The following is a 6,000-nucleotide window of genomic DNA, read 5'->3' on the forward strand; positions in this document are numbered from 1 at the left end:
GGTCGTTGTAAACAGCGACTCCTACAGGTCGGTCGGGGCGCCTGCACAGCGAGGGAAGGATCTGGGAGAGGTAGTGTGACCCTTCCACACGTTACACTCCCCCGGTGAGAGTCCGCGCTGCCAGGTGAAAAGAAGCGGTGGGCTGGCTACACGTGTGTCGGAGGAAGCGTGCGATAGTGATAGAACCGAAAACTGACGGTCATTTCAACATTGAATGAAAGTGACTTGGCTACCTATGGAACCACGGCTCCTCCCATGGAAAAACAATGGCCTCAGCCGGGGCAAAGCGATCACTCTGCCCCTAGTGGTGACTCACGGTTAGCCACTCTGCCCCTAGTGGTGACTCACGGTTAGCCACTCTGCCCCCTAGTGGTGACTCACGGTTATCCACTCTGCCCCCTAGTGGTGACTCACGGTTATCCACTCTGCCCCCTAGTGGTGACTCACGGTTAGCCACTCTGCCCCCTAGTGGTGACTCACGGTTAGCCACTCTGCCCCCTAGCGGTGACTCACGGTTATTGCCCCCTAGTGGTGACTCATGGTTAGCCACTCTGCCCCCTAGTGGTGACTCACGGTTAGCCACTCTGCCCCCTAGTGGCTCCATCCTTGTTGTCCGATGACTCCAAATGGCAGACATTCATAAAGCTGCCGACACCAGTGTTGTAGTCGAGTCACTAAACCTCAAGTCCGAGTCGAGTCCCCATCACCCGAGTCCGAGTCATCGAGTCCGAGTCATGGAGGCTGAGTCCACTCCACTCTGACAGTCAAAGAGCTGACGTACAAATAAAACAAGGTCAACATTAAACATAAATGACACAGCGGTCACCGTTTCAAAGGGAGTTTATTTACTTTGTGACACAATAGTCAAACAAATGCACCAGCCATCTTATGCCAAATGATTAGGGCCTGTCACAATTTTTTTAATTATCAATTAACAAGTCTGAGTCCTCGTCTGCACCTTCCGAGTCCGAATGCAGTCAGTGCTCGAGTCCAAGTCTAGTCACAAGTCCTGAAAATCAGTCCAGGACTCGGACCGGAGTCCTACAACACTGAGCCTACACAGTGTGCGTCTATACTTTCCGTAGCCGCATTTCTGCAGGACGCTCTCTGATTGGCCACTGACTGACGCTCTCTGATTGGCCACTGACATGTTTGCCCAATCGCGTGACGAGCTGTGTCTTTGCCCATTTCCGCGTCGAACAGCCTGCAAACTACCTGGCGTTCTTCTATCGCCCTGCTCTAAGACAAACTCTAACCTTAACCTACTTCGAAAGAGTGCCTAAGCCTAACCAGTGTAGAAACTGACGTCGGCCAATCAGAGAGCGTCCTACAGAAATGCGGCTACGGAAAGTATAGACGCACACAGTGTCTTACTGTTTTTGTGACTGCGTGAGCTGCCATTTTGTCCCAGGTCGTGTGAACCTAAGGACATTGACTGTGATTGCTTGTGATTGCATTGATTTGGGACTACAGCTGGAACTATCTAATTGGACTGATTGCGGCACCAGGCCCTATTCTTGCATGTGATTGGTCGTTTCTGCCCCTCTCCACTTCCTAATTGTCTGTGTGTATAAAAATAAAGATAGTTGTTTTTCTGCACCTGTTGTTTCTGCCCGCTCTGTTACGAACCGCCCAGGCCCGATCTCCCCGACACTCCCGTGACACTTGGACCACCGCTCACATTCAAGCAAGAAAACCGAGGTGAAATGTATGAATCCCGTATCAAGCGTCTCAAAGCCGCCAACAAAGAAGATGCCTGATGTAAGGATTACAACTTGCAATATCCCGAACCCATTGTATATTATTGTATATTATTAGAATTTATTACTTATTACTAAGGCTGTCAAATATATCGCGTTAATATCGCGTTAACTCCCGATTCTATTAATGCCACTAATTTTTTTAACTCAAGATTAACTAAAAAAAAAAAAAAAAAAAATCATTTTTTTTTACTAGACTTCACTCAGGTGTATTATTGATGCTCTCATTGATACTATGTTTGTTTCTGAAGTGTGTGTGTGTGTGTGTGTGTGTGTGTGTGTGTGTGTGTGTGTGTGTGTGTGTGTGTGTGTGTGTGTGTGTGTGTGTGTGTGTGTGTGTGTGTGTGTGTGTGTGTGTGTGTGTGTGTGTGTGTGTGTGTGTGTGTGTGTGTGTGTGTGTGTGTGTGTGTGTGTGTGTGTGTGAGATATAGAGAGAGAGGGGGGTGAGAGAGATGAGGAAGGGGCAAAAGAGAAAAAGAGCTGGGAGAGTGTGTGTGTGAGGGAGAGAGGGGGGTGTGTGATTAATCAGCCCTTGTGTGGGTGAATGTAACAAGTTCCTAACGTTTTCTTTCCCCTATTATTTCATGCACACTTTATTCATTGTTTTAAATTATTATTTTCTTTTAAGTTATTTTGTGCATCACTCTGTTTTGAATTTGATGCAAATTTGCAATGCATGAGGGTCATCCTTTTGTGTTAAATGGCTGCACAAAGCAAGCATTTGTTGACTCGCATGTTGATAAGAGTATTAAAACTTGGAACTTGAAAAAGATCTGTTTAAGGTAAAAAAAAATGAGAAAAAAAATGCGATTAATTTGCGATTAATCGCGAGTTAACTATGGACAATCATGCGATTAATCGAGTTAAATATTTTAATCGTTTGACAGCACTACTTATTACCTTTTACTTTTAGCATTGTATTTTATTCTTGTGACTTTTTCTCTTATCATGTCTATTTTTATTTAATTTATTTGTATTTTGCACAAGCCAGGCAGGCACGGCCACCTACATCTCACTGCATGTCTTGTGTACAGTAGGTATGTGACAAATAAAAGTCTTGAATCTTGAATCTTGAACATCACACGTCCAAACCCCCGGCCCCCCCCCCAATGTACAGTTTCCTCCCCCTCAAATGTATATATTCTCTTTTAGAAGATCTGTCTGTAACTAAACAGTACTGTATGTTGTGTATATCATAAATGTTATGATGTAACAGTACTGTATATCTGTCTGTCGTGTATGTCATAAGTGTTATGATGTATATCTGTATATCTGTTTGTAAACTAGACAAAAGTCTTTCTCTGGTCTGCATCCCCTTAACAATTGTATGTATTGAGCCGTACTGTATTGTACCCATTCTGCAATCTGTTAAATAAAGTTTTCAATCAATCAATCGATAGGCATGTTAGACATCTAGCAATGGGGTGTGTTTCTTCATTGAGTGCTTCTCCTCATCATTAGGGCATCAAGTGTCTTGTGTTTTATTATAAATGTACCTCTAAGATCCCAACTCTATGTTGACTCAGAACAGAGAGACACACTAGTTAGTGGAACATCGTCCTCTGCAGCGGTGGCTGGGTGTACGCAAGCAGGCGAGCAAAGAGAACGGAACGAAACAGAAGAGTGAGCAGAGAGAGAGAGAGAGAGAGAGAGGGAGGGAGAGAGGAGGGAGAGGAGTGGGGGGAGAGGAGTGGGGGGAGAGAGAGGAGGGAGAGAGAGAGGGGGGAGAGAGAGGAGGGAGAGAGAGGAGGCAGAGAGAGAGGGGGAGAGGAGTGGGGGAGAGGAGTGGGGGGGAAGAGAGAGGGAGGGAGAGAGAGAGGAGGGAGAGAGAGAGAGGGAGAGAGAGAGGGGGAGAGGAGTGGGGGGAGAGGAGTGGGGGGAAGAGAGGAGGGGAGAGAGAGAGAGGGAGAGAGAGAGGGGGGAGAGGAGTGGGGGGAGAGGAGTGGGGGAAGAGAGGAGGGAGAGAGAGAGGAGGGAGAGAGAGAGAGGAGGGAGAGAGAGGGGGGGAGAGGAGTGGGGGAGAGGAGTGGGGGGAAGAGAGAGGAGGGAGAGAGAGAGGAGGGAGAGAGAGAGGGGGAGAGGAGTGGGGGGGAGAGAGTGGGGGGAAGAGAGAGGAGGGGAGAGAGAGAGAGAGAGGAGGGAGAGAGAGAGGGGGGAGAGAGGAGGGAGAGAGAGATAGAGAGAGAGAGGGGTGGGGGGAGAGAGAGGAGGGGAGCGAGAGAGAGGAGAGAGAGAGAGAGACAGCAGGGGAGAGAGAGGAGAGAGAGAGAGAGAGAGGAGAGAGAGAGAGAGAGGAGAGAGAGGAGAGAGAGAGAGAGAGAGTGGGGAGAGAGAGAGTGGGGGGAGAGAGGGGAGTGGGGGGGGGGAGAGGGAGGGGGAGAGAGAGAGGAGGGGGAGAGAGAGAGAGAGAGAGGAGGGGGAGAGAGAGAAGGTGGGGGGGGGGGGGTGACGGGACTGAATGGAACGCTTATCTAAGGTGGCTAAGCCGGCTGCTCGCTAGCGAGACGATCATTTTTCATGCTGTCAGCCTCTTTCTCTCTTTCTCCACTCATCCGCTGTGTTCATACTGCCTCTTCTCTCTCTCTCTCTCCACTATAGCTGCCGTAAAGACCCCCCCCCCCCCCGCCCCCCCCCCGCCCAGCCTCCCAAGCTGTGTTTTTTACTCAGTAGCAGTGGGGCCGGTCGGTTGGCCGATCAGCCATGCAGAGGAAGGAGTGCGCGCCCAGCGGGCTGTGAAATCACCGCCGGCAGCGGCAGCAGCGGCAGCATCCTGCCCACCGCAGGGCACCTCGGGTCAGCCGGAGAGACGGCGCGGGTCAACAGATAGTTTCACCGCACTGAGCTCTTTTACCAGCCTCTCAGCCAGCGGAGGGAAGCGAGCGACCCCCCCGGGTCATAATAATATCTGAGAGCTGGAGGAGGGAGCGTGCAGCGCGGGGAGGAGAGGCCGCTCGCACCACACCATGTAGGCCACGAGGAGGACCAGTATACGAGGTTGGGTCCAGAGGGCATGGGGATGGGGGCTGGCTGCTTGTGCCCGTCTACACACCGTCCACGGTACACACAACAGAGGAGTCTTTATTACGATATATATATCGATGAATACTCACTGGAACCTGAAATCTCTCCCGCATCATGTGCATTCACTGCATGCTTTTATGCCGTGACGAATAAAACTCTTGACTTGACTACGACGACAATAATACCCGATTAGGTGTGAAAAACGACACGCTCGATAATTCAGGGGGGGGGGGCGTTGTGGGACCACACGGCGATGGGATCTTTTGATACGGTATGGAACTGCTTTTTCACCATTTTATTTTTCGACGGCAAAAATATGTGTCACGAAAGAAATACGATACAATAATTTGTATTTATAATATATATATTTTTTTCTTTATCAATTTTGTTTTTATTTCAATTTTCAATTCAACAGAACACAACATAATACTCACACAGTCACTCACACACTCACTCACACAGTTACTCACACACTCACTCACACACTCACTCAGACACACAGTCACTCACACAGTCACTCACACAGTCACTCACACAGTGGAGGCGACCGTGCAAGGTGCCGACCTGCTCATCGGGAGCAGTTAGGGGGTTAAGTGTCTTGCTCAAGGACACATCGTCGACACGCTGCCCGGGAGGAGCGGGAATCGAACCGGGGAACCTCCGGATTGCCAGACGACTGCTCCACCTCCTGAGCCACTGTGTCGCATTACAACTGAAAACTAGCAACCCTGCTAATGTTGGCATATTTACATTTTTTTTTTTTTTTGTATTCATTTATAAATGTATAACTGTTGATTGATAGCACTGTCCCTCGTAAAATAAATGGATTCAACTAAACTAATTAAAGAATTACACCAGGATAGCATTAAAACATTACACCAGGATAGCATTAAAGAATTACACCAGGATAGCATTAAAGAATTACACCAGGATAGACATTAAAGAATTACACCAGGATAGCATTAAAGAATTACACCAGGATAGCATTAAAGAATTACACCAGGATAACATTAAAGAATTACACCAGGATAGCATTAAAGAATTACACCAGGATAACATTAAAGAATTACACCAGGATAGCATTAAAGAATTACACCAGGATAACATTAAAGAATTACACCAGGATAGCATTAAAGAATTACACCAGGATAACATTAAAGAATTACACCAGGATAGCATTAAAGAATTACACCAGGATAGCATTAAAGAATTACACCAG

General features: G+C 47.9%; 1 pseudogene across 1 annotated transcript in view; it reads left to right on the forward strand.

The window, feature by feature from the left end:
* Positions 1-6,000, forward strand: part of LOC311244796 — a 94,100-nt pseudogene that overhangs the window by 16,836 nt on the left and 71,264 nt on the right. The window contains exon 2 of the transcript in view: positions 4,402-4,553. The product of the transcript in view is annotated as an uncharacterized misc_RNA (transcript). The remainder of the gene's footprint in view (positions 1-4,401; positions 4,554-6,000) is intronic.

The sequence above is a fragment of the Notolepis coatsorum genome (genome assembly GCF_963971535.1).
Source record: "Notolepis coatsorum genome assembly, chromosome: 18".
Classification (NCBI taxonomy): Eukaryota; Metazoa; Chordata; class Actinopteri; order Aulopiformes; family Paralepididae; genus Notolepis; species Notolepis coatsorum.